This window comes from Bison bison, unplaced genomic scaffold (assembly GCF_000754665.1).
Source record: "Bison bison bison isolate TAMUID 2011002044 unplaced genomic scaffold, Bison_UMD1.0 scf7180017864471, whole genome shotgun sequence".
Classification (NCBI taxonomy): domain Eukaryota; kingdom Metazoa; phylum Chordata; class Mammalia; order Artiodactyla; family Bovidae; genus Bison; species Bison bison.
Window position 1 is genome coordinate 30371709 of NW_011495032.1, and position 14100 is coordinate 30385808.

The following is a 14100-nucleotide window of genomic DNA, read 5'->3' on the forward strand; positions in this document are numbered from 1 at the left end:
GGTTCCAAATAGGAAAAGGAGTACATCAAGGCTGTATATTGTCACCCTGCTTATTTAACTTCTATGCAGAGTACATCATGAGAAATGCTGGGCTGGAAGAAGCACAAGCTGGAATCAAGGTTGCCAGGAGAAATATCAACAACCTCAGATATGCAGATGACACCACCCTCATGGCAGAAAGTGAATAAGAACTAAAAAGCCTCTTGATGAAAGTGAAAGAGGAGAGTGAAAAAGTTGGCTTAAAGCTCAACGTTAAGAAAACTAACATCATGGCATCTGGTCCCATCACTTCATGAGAAATAGATGGGGAAACAGTGAAAACAGTGGCTGACTTTATTTTTTTGAGCTCCAAAATCACTGTAGATGGTGACTGCAGCCATGAAATTAAAAGACACTTACTCCTTGGAAGGAAAGTTATGACCAACCTAGATAGCATTTTGAGAGGCAGAGACATTACTTTGCCAACAAAGGTTCGTCTAGTCAAGGCTATGGTTTTTCCAGTGGTCATGTATGGATGTGAGAGTTGGACTGTGAAGAAAGCTGAGTGCTGAAGAACTGATGCCTTTGAACTGTGGTGTTGGAGAAGACTCTTGAGAGTCCCTTGGACTGCAAGGAGATCCAACCAGTCCATTCTAAGGGGGATCAGTCCTGGGTGTTCATTGGGAGGACTGATGCTAAAGCTGAAACTCCAGTACTTCGGCCACCTCACGTGAAGAGTTGACTCATTGGAAAAGACCCTGATGCTGGGAAGGATTGGGGGCAGGAGGAGAAGGGGACGACAGAGGATGAGATGGCTCGATGGCATCACTGACTCGATGGACGGGAGTCTGAGTGAACTCCGGGAGCTGGTGATGGACAGGGAGGCCTGGCGCGCTGCGATTCATGGGGTTGCAAAGTGTCAGACATGATTGAGCGACTGAACTGAAGGGCAGGCAGATGGTGATCCAGCATCTAATACCCTTCTTCACAACACCCAGATGGCCTGCCTTTCTTGGTTTCAGCATCTTCACACTCCTGGGCTGGAAGAAGACACAGACTCTCCTCTACATTCATTCGCTACTGCTACAGGCAGCTCCAGCAACGAGAAACTATCCACAATTCAGAAAATTGTATGAGTTCTAGAGGTTTGTTTTCCTTGGGCTTCCTGTCCTTCAGAAACATGGTTCACTGAAATAAGTATTTCACTTGTTGTTCTTCAGTTGCCCAGTAGTGTGGGACTTTTTGCAGCTCCACAGACTGCAGCATGCCCAGCCTCTCTGTCCCTCAAAGTTTGCCCAAGTTCATGTCCATTGCATTGGTGATGTCATCCAGCCATCCCATCCTCTGACACCCTCTTCTTCTGCCCTCAATATCTTTCCCAGCATCAGGGTCTTTTTCAATGAATCACCATTAGCATCAGGTGAACAAAATATTGGAGCATCAGCTTCAACATCAGTCTTTCCAATGAATATTCAGGGTTGATTTCCTTTAGGATTGACTGGTGTGATCTGCATGCTATCCAAGGAACTCTCGGGAGTCTTCTCCAGCACCACAGTTTGAAGGCATCAATTCTTTGGCACTCTGTCTTCACAGTTCAGCTCTCACAACTGTACATGACCACTGGGAAGACCATAGCCTTGACTATACAGACGTTTGCTGGCAAAGTAATTTAGTCTCTGCTTTTCAAACACTGTCTAGGTTTGTCATAGCTTTACTGCTGAGAAGCAATCGTTTTGTGATTTCATGACTGTAGTTACTATCTGCAGTGATCTTAAGAGCCCCCAAAGAGGAAATGTCACTACTCCCTCCTTTTCTCCTTCCATCTGGCATGAAGTAATGCAGCCGGATGCTATAATCTTAGTTTTTTTAGTATTTACTTTTAAGCCGGCTCTATCATTCTCCTCCTTCGCACTTACCAAGAGGCTCTTGAGTTCCTCTTTGCTTTCTGCTACTAGAGTGGTATCATTCTCATATCTGGGGTTGTTGATGTTTCTCCCACCTATCTTGATTATGGCTTGTAACTCATCCAGCCCAGCATGTCTCATGATGTGTTCAGTGTATAGGTTAAATAAATAGGGTGACAGCCGACAGCTCTGTTGTACTGAGAAGAGGTTTCATTGGTTATCTAATCTATTAAACTGAGGAAGGAATGATGCTAAAGCTGAAACTCCAGTACTTTGGCCACCTCATGTGAAGAGTTGACTCACTGGAAAAGACTCTGATGCTGGGAGGGATTGGGTGCAGGAGAAGAAGGGGACGACAGAGGATGAGATGGCTGGATGGCATCACTGACTCGATGGACGTGAGTCTGAGTGAACTCCGGGAGTTGGTGATGGACAGGGAGGCCTGGCGTGCTGTGATTCATGGGGTCGAAAAGAGTCGGACACTACTGAGCGACTGATCTGATCTGATAACATAGATAAGGTGCATGGATCTGAAGTACACAGTGCAATAATCTTTTAAACTTATGTGTGAAACTACCTGTTTTCTTGGCCTCCAGCCCCAACCACTCCAACCCATTCTCTGTGCCATCATCAGAAGGATCTTACTAAAACACAGATTTGACCAAACAATAAAAATAATGACATCAGCTCTTGTGCCACCCCCACAGCAGTGATTAACTGTTAATATGTGCCAGTCATGGCTCTAAGCTTTTAAATTAATGATTTCCTTTAAGATAATACAAGTCAAGCACTTGGAACATTGGCAGGCATGCAGTGAATATTATTTGCAAGAGCCCTAAAAGGTCATTATTGTACAGCAGATGGAACTCTGCTCAGTGTTATGCAGCAGCCTGGATGGGAGGGGAATTTGGGGGAGAATGGATATATGTGTATATATGGCTGAGTCCATCCACTGTTCACTTGAAACTAGCAGAGCTATGTCCCAATACAAAATAAAAAGTTTAAAAAAAGTCCTAGAAGGTCAGTATTTTTATTGTTAATAATTTATAGGAAATAGAACTGAGGCTTAGAATGCTTGAGTCATTTGCCCAAGGTCACCCAGCTTGGATGTGTAGAGCAGGGAGCTGGACTCTGAGCCCAAGTGCTAACCATGAGGTGTTAGTGCTGTCCTAGAGCTGGCATTCTCTTAATGAGAACTCCCAAAGCCTCTTCAGCCCCTATGGGATAACATCTCAACTCCTCATCAGGCCCTACAAGGGATTCCCACCAGCTGGGTGCAGCCCGTGTTTCCACACTTGCTTCTGGTTTTTATCTACCTTGCATCCATCTCCTGCTCTCAGATGCCTGCCTACTCATCATTCCCTGAAAAAATTTTGATCTTAATAGCTATCATCATTGCTCTCAGCATGTGTGAGTTCTGGGTGCTTCTGTATCTATTTCCAATTCTTACTGCAACTGTCTGAAATAGTATCACACTCATTTTAGATATAAACTGAGACACAGGAAGATTACGGGACTTGTTTCACGGTCAGTGAAAATGAAACGTTAGTCGCTCAGTCATGTCCAACTCAGTGATCTCATGGACTGTAGCCTGCCAGGCTTCTCCATCCATGGAATTCTCCAGGCAAGAATACTGGAGTGGGTTGCCATTCCCTTCTCCAAGGAATCTTCCAGACCTAGGGATCAAACCAAGGTCTCTTGATCAGATCAGATCAGATCAGTCGCTCAGTCGTGTCCAACTCTTTGTGACCCCATGAATCGCAGCACGCCAGGCCTCCCTGTCCATCACCAACTCCCGGAGTTCACTCACGTCCATCGAGTCAGTGATGCCATCCAGCCATCTCATCCTCTGTCGTCCCCTTCTCCTCCTGTCCCCAATCCCTCCCAGCATCAGAGTCTTTTCCAATGAATCAACTCCTCCCATGAGGTGGCCAAAGTACTGGAGCTGTAGCATCATTCCTTCCAAAGAAATCCCAGGGCTGATCTCCTTCTGAATGGACTGATTGGATCTCCTTGCAGTCCAAGGGACTCTCAAGAGTCTTCTCCAACACCACAGTTCAAAAGCATCAATTCTTCGGCGCTCAGCCTTCTTCACAGTCCAACTCTCACATCCATACATGACCACTGGAAAAACCATAGCCTTGACTAGACGAATCTTTGTTGGCAAAGTAATGTCTCTGCTTTTGAATATGCTATCTAGGTTGGTCATAACTTTCCTTCCAAGGAGTAAGCATCTTTTAATTTCATGGCTGCAGTCACCATCTGCAGTGATTTTGGAGCCCAGAACGATAGAGTCTGACACTGTTTCTACTGTTTCCCCATCTACTTCCCATGAAGTGATGGGACCAGATGCCATGATCTTCATTTTCTGAATGTTGAGCTTTAAGCCAACTTTTTCACTCTCCACTTTCACCTTCATCAAGAGGCTTTTGAGTTCCTCTTCACTTTCTACCATAAGGACGGTGTCATCTGCATATCTGAGGTTATTGATATTTCTCCCAGCAATCTTGATTCCAGCTTGTGTTTCTTCCAGTCCAGCGTTTCTCATGATGTACTCTGCATAGAAGTTAAATAAGCAGGGTGACAATATACAGCCTTGACATACTCCTTTTCCTATTTGGAACCAGTCTGTTGTTCCATGTCCAGTTCTAACTGTTGCTTCCTGACCTGCATACAAATTTCTCAAGAGGCAGATCAGGTGTTCTGGTATTCCCATGTCTTAAAGAATTTTCCACAGTTTATTGTGATCCATACAGTCAAAGGCTTTGGCATAGTCAATAAAGCAGAAATAGGTTTTTCTGGAACTCTCTTGCTTTTTCCATGATCCAGCAGATGTTGGCAATTTGATCTCTGGTTCCTCTGCCTTTTCTAAAACCAGCTTGAACATCAGGTAGTTCATGGTTCAAGGTCTCTTGAGCTGCGGGCATACACTTTACTGTCTGAGCCACCTGGGAAGCCCCATTTCATGGTCAGAGAGCCCATCAAAGTTGGAGTCTGAACTCAGGCTGTCTGACTGCTATGTGTGATCCGTCCTACTCTGCTGCCATTCCCTTCAAGCCACACATTCTCATAACTGGCTCAAGTGTCACCTGGTTTCTAAGGCATTTTTGACTCTAGCCACCAATGTACCTGTCTTGCTCTGTTGCTTTCCACAGGTACAAAGAGATGACTCGTTAAAGAAGAATGGCCCATGCTCCATTTCTATTCTAGGCCTTTCCAAGTGCATTCAACCTCTTCATTAAAAAAGCTGAAACTGAATATTTATGGAATTTTCCCAATGCAGGCCCTGGAACCCAACACTGCTGTCCAGACAAACTGGCAAGTCTTAGGCCAGACGGGGTTATAATCTGATGGCGTGAACACAGAGGGCAAATGGTGACATTTCTAACGGCGTGAACACAGAGGGCAAATGGAGAAGCTGCTGCCAGTTAAACACCATGTGTTCTTCAGCAGAACCTCTTGGGCTGTGTGATTCATGCGCTCCTAGGACATGGATAATTCCTAAGAGATGAGCTAGCCAGCTCCTCAAACCTGAGGACAATGGGAGGATGAATTCTGTGGGCCACTGGAAAGGCCGGAGTGGGCAATTTTTGAATTGATCTTGAAAAGCGTTTTATCATCGGAATAGCTAACATTATTGTTGATTATGTAGAATGAAAAATACCAAAGCATTTGAACATTTGATACATGTTCAGTACCTTTTGTACCTAAAAAGTGAATATTAATGTGCAATCTGTGAAAGTCTCACAACTTGACGGGGAGTGACTGGCTCTGCAATGACCTCCTGACAAACTGTGGCAGCATTTGGTTGTCATCATTCAATCACATCTGTAGTTAAGATTATAAAATAAGTCACTTGATTCTTTAGCACATTATTCTTCCATAAATTTAAACTAATACTTTATTTTTTAATTTTCTTATTTTTTAAACTTCAAACTTTTTATTTTGTACAGGGGTATAGCTGATTAACAATGTTGCGGTAGTTTCAGGAGAACAGTGAAGGGACTGAACCATACATACACATGTATCCATGGATGGGAGGGGGATTTGGGGGAGAATGGGTACATGTATATACAAACTAATACCTGTTTTAAATTCCAAGCTAAAAAATCTCATTGTTAAGAATACAGAAATCCAATTCAGAATGAGCACAATTATTAAATTACAAAGTATACTGGGTGGACAAGGTAATTCCAAAGTTGATCTAGAAAAATAAAAAGGCAAGTACAAATAAGACAATTTGAAAAATGAGAATATGAGATTGTATTTATACTGCTGCTGCTAAGTCACTTCAGTCGTGTCCGACTCTGTGCGACCCCATAGACGGCAGCCCACCATGCTCCCCTATCCCTGGGATTCTCCAGGCAAGAACACTGGAGTAGGTTGCCATTTCCTTCTCCAATGCATGAAAGTGAAAAGTGAAAGTGAAGTCACCCAGTCATGTCCGACTCTGTGCGACCCCATAGACGGCAACCCACCATGCTCCCCTATCTCTGGGATTCTCCAGGCAAGAACACTGGAGTAGGTTGCCATTTCCTTCTCCAGTGCATGAAAGTGAAAAGTGAAAGTGAAGTCACCCAGTCGTGTCCGACTCTTAGCGATCCCATGGACTACAGCCTACCAGGCTCCTCTGCCCATGGGATTTCCCAGGCAAGAGTATTTATGCTACCAGACATCAAAATATATCATACAATTCAAATAATTGGTGCCCGCATCAGAATGGGTATTGAGGAAATAGAAGTGACTGCTCAGAAACAGATCCTAGAACACATATGTAATTATGATAAATATGGAATAAAAAGCACAGGAAGGATGGATTACTTTAAAAATAGAGCTGAAATCACTGCTTAACCATTTGGGGGAAAATCAAACTATATCCTCACTTTATATCAAGAAGTATAACAAATCCCAACATTACATTATTAAATATATAAAGTTATCTTTAAAAAGACAAGAACATGCAACATGCAAATGATGATTATCTGACCTAAGCATGGTGAAAGGCTTTTCAGCCTTTAAACCAATGGAAAAGAATCAAGGGGAAAAACAGACAGATCTGGACATATAAGAGTTAAACTACTGAGCAAAAAAACATCATATATAAAATTCAAGGGCAAACAACCAAACTACGGAAAATACCACACATAAAGTATTGATAGCCTAATATCGAAGGAACTCACATAAACTGAAAACACAGCTTATCCCCAAATGGTCAAAAGATATGGTCAAACAACTTATGAAAAAAAAATAGTATTAGCAAGAAACATATAAAATGTTTAGCCTCACAAATAAAAAGTAGATATGCAAAGTCAAACAAGGAGAATTTTTTTCTGCTTCTAATATTACCAAGTATTTGCAGTTTTAAAACGATGATGGCTAATGCTCCAGTGTTAGAATTTGCTTACACTGTTGGTGTGGGTATGTGCTGTGCTGCGCTTAGTCGCTCAGTCGTGTCCAACTCTTTGCAACCCCATGGACTGTAGGTGGCCAGGCTCCTCTGTCCACGAAGATTCTCCAGGCAAGAATACTGGAGTGGGTTGTCATGCCTTGCTCCAGGGGATCTTCCCAACCCAGGGATTGAACCCAGGTCTCCTGCATTGCAGGCGGATTCTTTACTGTCTGAGGCACCACAGAAGCCCTGGTGTGGGTATAAGTGAAGTCGCTCAGTCATGTCCGACTCTTCGCGGCCCCATGGACTGCAGCCTACCAGGCTCCTCCGTCCGTGGGATTCTCCAGGCAAGAGTACTGGAGTGGGTTGCCGTTTCCTTCTCCAGGAGATCTTCCCAACTCAGGGATCGAACCCGGGTCTCCCACATTGTAGGCAGACGCTTTACCATCTGAGCCACCAGTTGTATCTAGACCTTTTCAAAAGTTCAGACCCTCTACTTTAGTAGTTCCTCATTTGAATTTATCTTAAATAGTCAGAAACAAAATGATTTTGGCACAAGGATGTATATCATAGTGTTATTTGTAATAATACAAAATTGGAAACCCCACAATGTCCAATAAAAAGGAGGTTAAACTAGCTATAGCAATGGAGATTTTAACATAGGAGTTAACAATCTTCAGAAGTACTGGTATTTGTGAGTTAAAAGCAAGATAAAAGTTTATATGCTCTGATGAATGGCCATGCTTTACCCCCACACATGCATAGAACAGAGCTTGCCAGATATGTACCTCAAAGTTAACCTTGGTAGGGGGTTTACAGCTCCAGTAGCCAGCCCTGGCGGGGTCTGTGAGCTCCTTTAATTCCCACATCATCATCCTAGGGATCTCACCACCCCTGTTTCTATACAAACACTGAGTAGTGGGACCCAGAGTCGGGTTTTCAAGGCCTGGGATCTGAACCTCTCTGCCATGCTGCTTGGGCGGTTCTTTTCTCTTCAGTATCTTCCCAAATTTTCTGCAATGAGTACACTTTTATAATGCAGAAAAAACCCACAGCTTTCAAAACAGCGAATCGAGGCCAAGAGCCCCTGGAAGTTTTGTGTTCTGTTCTGTTCCGACAGCCCACAGTGTGGGAGACAGTTCTGCCATTCTTCCCCCGGCTCTGGGTTCTCCTTCCATTTCCTTCCCTTTCTTCTACTCATTCCAGTGTAAATCATGGAGTCACTCAGCCTAGAGATGGAGTAAAGGCCTTGGTGCACTGCAGAGCCATTCCAGGGCCAGCCTGGCTACTCGTTTTCTTTCCTTCGCCTCCTTCTTTTCCTTCCCTCCTGCCTTTTCAGCACCCCCTGTGAATAAGCCTGGTTCAAAGTTCTGGCTTAACAAAACAAACCAGGGCATCCTGGGGTTAACTGTGGGCTGGCCTTTCACAGTTCTATGATTAAATTGCATTTTTCAGTGGTTCTGCCTCTAAACTCCAAGTCTTTTAAAGAGAAATTTAAGGAGAGCAAAACATAGGAAACAGTGCCAAACACCAATAACATATTTTAGTTGTTTGGGGAATGGGCAGCTTTAGAAACCACAAATTCCCACTTATGCAAGGGCGACTTGAGCTTTTTCTTTATTGCTTAGTGACAGAAGCCTGGCTATAGACCATAGTCAGAGTTGTTCTCTTGTTTTCTTTTCTCTCTCTCTCTGAAAACAGTTATAAAAGGCCTGAGCTATCACAAGAAGAGTTGGCTAATCCAACAGCTCTAATCAAATACCAAAAATCATTTTCCACTGATGCAGTTACTTCAGATTAAAAGGCAGCTCCAAGTCTCTGTCTCAGTAACCTGCTATACCTGCTCTACAAGCTCAATCACGTGGAGACACACTCAAAACTTGGGAGGCTCCACCCGCTTGACTTTACCACCAATTGGCAAGGCTTTGGTGGCATGTGTTCAAATAGAAATCTGTCTCCTTTCTCCCAAAGAAAATAACTGAAAATGGAAGATAAGATGTGAATATTGTTTTGTGACTATGCTTTCCAAAACAAGGCTGGCACAACACAAAATGGAAAGAATCCCAGAGAGCTCTCTTCTGTGGCCTTATATCTATTCTGACTATCAGGAACAATGAATTCTATTGCCAGAATCTGATGATGAGGTTCTTAAAAACCCCCGCCATTGGAGCCTGGATGAAGGTGTGACCCAGCCAGTCCTAGGGCATGAACTGGTAAACTGTACTACATTCTCACCAAATAAACTGGAAATAAGGTGCCAGTGAGGTTGGGTTTTCATACTCACTCCTCAAATTACTAGCAAATGTGAACCTGAGTTCACATAGTCCCACTTGAGAATAAGAAGATAGCAATGAAGTTCTAAAACAACTTCTTCATATAGAATACTGAACATTTTTGGTAGTAAGCATGTGTAAGGTGTACAAAGCCACTATAAGTCAGGGAAACAGCCTTGGAATGAAGCAGCTGACAGTTATCTGAAGTAGCAACCAACTAACATGGGTAGAAGAGTTCAGTTTTATATTTATTATTATTACTTTTGGCCATGCCATGAGGCACATGAGATCTTAAGTTTTCTGACCAGGGACGGAACCTGCGTTCCCTGCATTAGAAGCATGGAGTGTTAACCACTGGACTGCCAGGGACGTCCAGAGATTAATTTTATTAAGTAAAGGCTAAACTCAACAGATTCCATAAAAACTGCAAACAAAAAAACCTGGAAAGTAAGAACTACAAAAAAGTAGAAAAAAGATGAAAATATCCTCAATAAAACACCAGCAAATTGAATCCAGCAACATATAAAAAGAGTTATACATTATGACCAATTGGGATTTATCCCAGGAATGCAAGATTGGTTTAACATCTGAAAATCAAACAGTATAAGAGTTTGATTACATTAAATCACCACATTAACAGAATAAAGGACAAAAACCACATAAGGATCTCAATAGATGCAGAAAAATCATTTGACAAAATCTAGTATCTCTCCACGATAAAAATACTCAACAAGTAGGAAAAGAAGCTTGTATCATATTGAGTAACATACCTAACTATGAAAGAGTCAGTTCATTCTGAATAGCAAAAAACTAAATGTTTTCCCCTCTTCTCAAGAAAAGACTTACCATATCTATTCAACGTTGTACTAGAGGTTCTAGCCAGTAATTAGGCAAGAAAAAGAAATTTAAAACTCTAGATTGAAAAGGAAGATCTAAAACCATCTCTAGTCTCAGATGACAAGATCTGGTATAAAGAAAAGCTAGAAACATTTTGCTGACATGAAAGTCATAAAAATAAAACTATTATATTTTTGAACAAGACTCTGTAACTATATCCATGTAGGTTGCTTATACTCTTGGAGAGTCTGACTGATTAACACTATCCAGTTCAGAGTTATGCAAACACTAGAAATCCCATTCAACAAGATAAAATGGTAATATTACTGTCAGAGCATATAATAAATTCCCATTTCAACAGAAAGAGGTATATATGTATTTTTATTAGGAGAAAATCAGTTTCTCTTCCCCTATCTATTAAACATATTAAATACTATTTAAGTACCTACTGAAAATATCTTAAAAAGTATCACTGAGTAAGATTCCAAATGGCTGAGTTCAGTTCAGTTGCTCAGTCGTGTCCAACTCTTTGTGACCCCATGGACTGCAGCATGCCAGGCTTCCCTGTCCATCACCAACTCCTGGAGCTTGCTCAAACTCATGTCTATCGAGTTGGTGATGCCATCCAATCTCATCCTCTCTCATTCCCTTTTGCTCCTGCCTTCAATCTTTCCTAGCATCAGGGTCTTTTCCAATGAGTCAGTTCTTCACATCAGGTGACCAAAGTATTGGAGCTGCAGCTTCAGCATCAGTCCTTCCGATGAATATCCAAATGATGAGCCTGCCCGAATATCCCCATATTTCATTCTGGCCCTGTCTCCTGCAGGTATTCTGAGTCATCGCTACTCACAAGGGAACAAAGATGACATCAATGTGATAGGCCTGTTCCAGCTCCCTGTGCACTAGATAGTAAAAGATTCCACACGGACATGTGGCTTCGAGTTGACTGGAAACAAGCCATGGCCACCCGTGGCTAAAACTGAGGCCAAAGGGTAGATGAGGATGAGAACCTACATGTTTCCCTGAAAAGATCCTTTAAGGCACAAAGGAAAGCCAAGTTAAGGAGAAAACTACTCAGACATCTTAGAGTTAGTAAAAAATAAAAGCTCCATGTAATCCAGTAATATTCACTAGTCTACAGAGTGATCCAGGTGCTTGGGAATGTCTTGGTCTGAGCCTAGTTTATATTCTCAGCACGATGTCAATGGCAGTGATCCTGTTGCTTTGAGTTTGCTGACCAATGCTAGTCTTGAACTTGCCAGATCTTCCCTGGCTAACTCGTACATAACCTGAAAAACCACTTTAAATCTTGCTGGAGTCCTTCAACTTTGCTTCTTGTTTGTATTTTGGCCCTATAGTCAACCCTTGCAACTCTAGTCTCCTTGACTTTGGGCATTTGGGCCTCCTCCTTTCCCTTTTACAAATCTTTCTGTATCTCCAAATGTAGCTCCTCTTTCTAGACCAACTTTGAAATCTCATGTAAAGTACTAATGTGTTGATTAAAACAATGAAGAAACAGAAAAAAACAAACAACCTTTTAAAATTTTCTTAAATCTGTCCAATTTTTTAGCTTCTCTTTCTCCTGAGTGCCAGAAACAGCAGCAGCAACATTAAAGAAAAACAAAGCGAAACAAACACTAACTTCTTAAGTATTTCTCAACCATGCTCTGAACTTGCCAGTTTGGAAGTGAAAATGAAATAAACATGTTAGCAAGTATAAGTATTCTAATAGATTGGTTGCTTACAACAGTTATTTCAGATATCTCATCTTTCAAAAAAATTTTATTAATAAGTAGCACTGCAGTCCTGGCAGGAAAACTATAAACCTAGAGAAAAGATGTAACAGAATTCCATAAAAGGAGCTATTGAATCATTTCCCTGATGAAAATGCTTGAATGCACTTTATTATTATTTTTTTTTTTGAATGCACTTTAGAAAGAATTGGCATGACTCCACATCACCCTGTCTGAAGTACTCAAAGCTACTTGGGCGACTGAAAGGAATCATACTATGAGAGTGACTGAGCAAGAGCACCCAGGTTTCATGTTTTCTGGATCAGTACAATTTTTAAAGGGGGTTCCCTGGTGGCTCAGCGGTAAAGAATTCACCTGCAATGCAGGAGACACAGGTTCGACCCCTGAGTTGGGAAGATACCCTGAAGAAGAAAATGGCAACCCACTCCAGTATTCTTGCCTGGGAAATCCCATGGACAGGGGAGCCTGGCAGACAACAGTCCATGGGGTTGCCAAAGAGTTGGACACGACTGAGAGACTAAACAACTTTTTAAAAAGTGCCCTGTTTTTAATTTTGCCTATAAGGACATGAAGAGCAGCACTATCGCCACATTTCACAAGAGAGGACAAATTCACCACATTATATTTTTCTCCTTTCCTCATGACCTGGTGAGAACTCTGTCCCAGATGAGTTTTCAATGCACAGAAGAAAATTGAGATTTTTGTGTGATAAGAGAATAAGGATCTCACTATTTGCCAAAACTATTGCTTTAAAGTGAATTTCAAAATAGAAGAATTGGGAAAGTTTCCAAACTTCAATCATGTGAAAATACCTTCACAGATGTTTTCAAAGCAGCATTTCCACTTGTGTTCAGTTCAGTTCAGTCGCTCAGTTGTGTCCAACTCTTTGCGACCCCATGAACCGCAGCACGCCAGGCCTCCCTGTCCATCACCAACTCCTGGAGTCTACCCAAATCCATGTCCATTGAGTCGGTGATGCCATCCAACCATCTCATCCTCTGTCATCCCTTCTCCTTCTGCCCTCAATCTTTCCCAGCATCAGGGTCTTTTCGAATGAGTCAGCTCTTCGCAGCAGGTGGCCAAAGTATTGGAGTTTCACCTTCAGCATCAGTCCTTCCAATGAACACCCAGGACTGATCTCCTTTAGGAAGGACTGGTTGGGTCTCCTTGTAGTTCAAGGGACTCTCAAGAGTCTTCTCCAACACCACAGTTCAAAAGCATCAGTTCTTCGGCATTCAGCTTTCTTTATAGTCCAACTCTCACATCCATACATGACCACTGGAAAAACCATAGCCTTGACTAGACGGACCTCTGTTGACAAAGTAATGTCTCTGCTTTTTAATATGCTGTCTATTGGTCATAACTTTCCTTCCAAGGAGTAAGTATCTTTTAATTTCCTGGCTGTAATCACCATCTGCAGTGATTTTGGAGCCCCCAAAAATAAAGTCTGACACTGTTTCCACTGTTTCCCCATCTATATCCCATGAAGTGATGGGCCCGGATGCCATGATCTTTGTTTTCTGAATGCTGAGCTTTAAGCCAACTTTTTTACTCTCCTCTTTCACTTTCATCAAGAGGCCCTTTACTTTCTTCTTTACTTTCTGCCGTAAAAGTGGTGTCATCTGCATATCTGAGGTTATTGATATTTCTCCTGGCAATCTCAATTCTAGCCTCTGCTTCTTCCAGCCCAGTGTTTCTCATGATGTATTTTGCATGTAAGTTAAATAAGCAGGGTGACAATATACAGCCTTGACGTACTCCTTTTTCTATTTGGAACCAGTCTGTTGTTCCATGTCCAGTTCTAACTGTTGCTTCTTGATCTGCATATAGGTTACTCAAGAGGCAGGTCAGGTGGTCTGGTATTCCCATGTCTTGAAGAATTTTTCACAGTTTATTGTGATTCACACAGTCAAAGGCTTTGGCATAGTCAATAAAGCAGAAATAGATGTTTTTCTGGAACTCTC

At 42.2% G+C, this 14100-nt stretch overlaps 1 protein-coding gene across 3 annotated transcripts in view; it reads right to left on the minus strand.

Annotated features, from left to right (window-relative positions):
* Window positions 1-14100, minus strand: part of PLEKHM3 (pleckstrin homology domain containing, family M, member 3) — a 224568-nt gene that overhangs the window by 57720 nt on the left and 152748 nt on the right. The window lies entirely within an intron of this gene.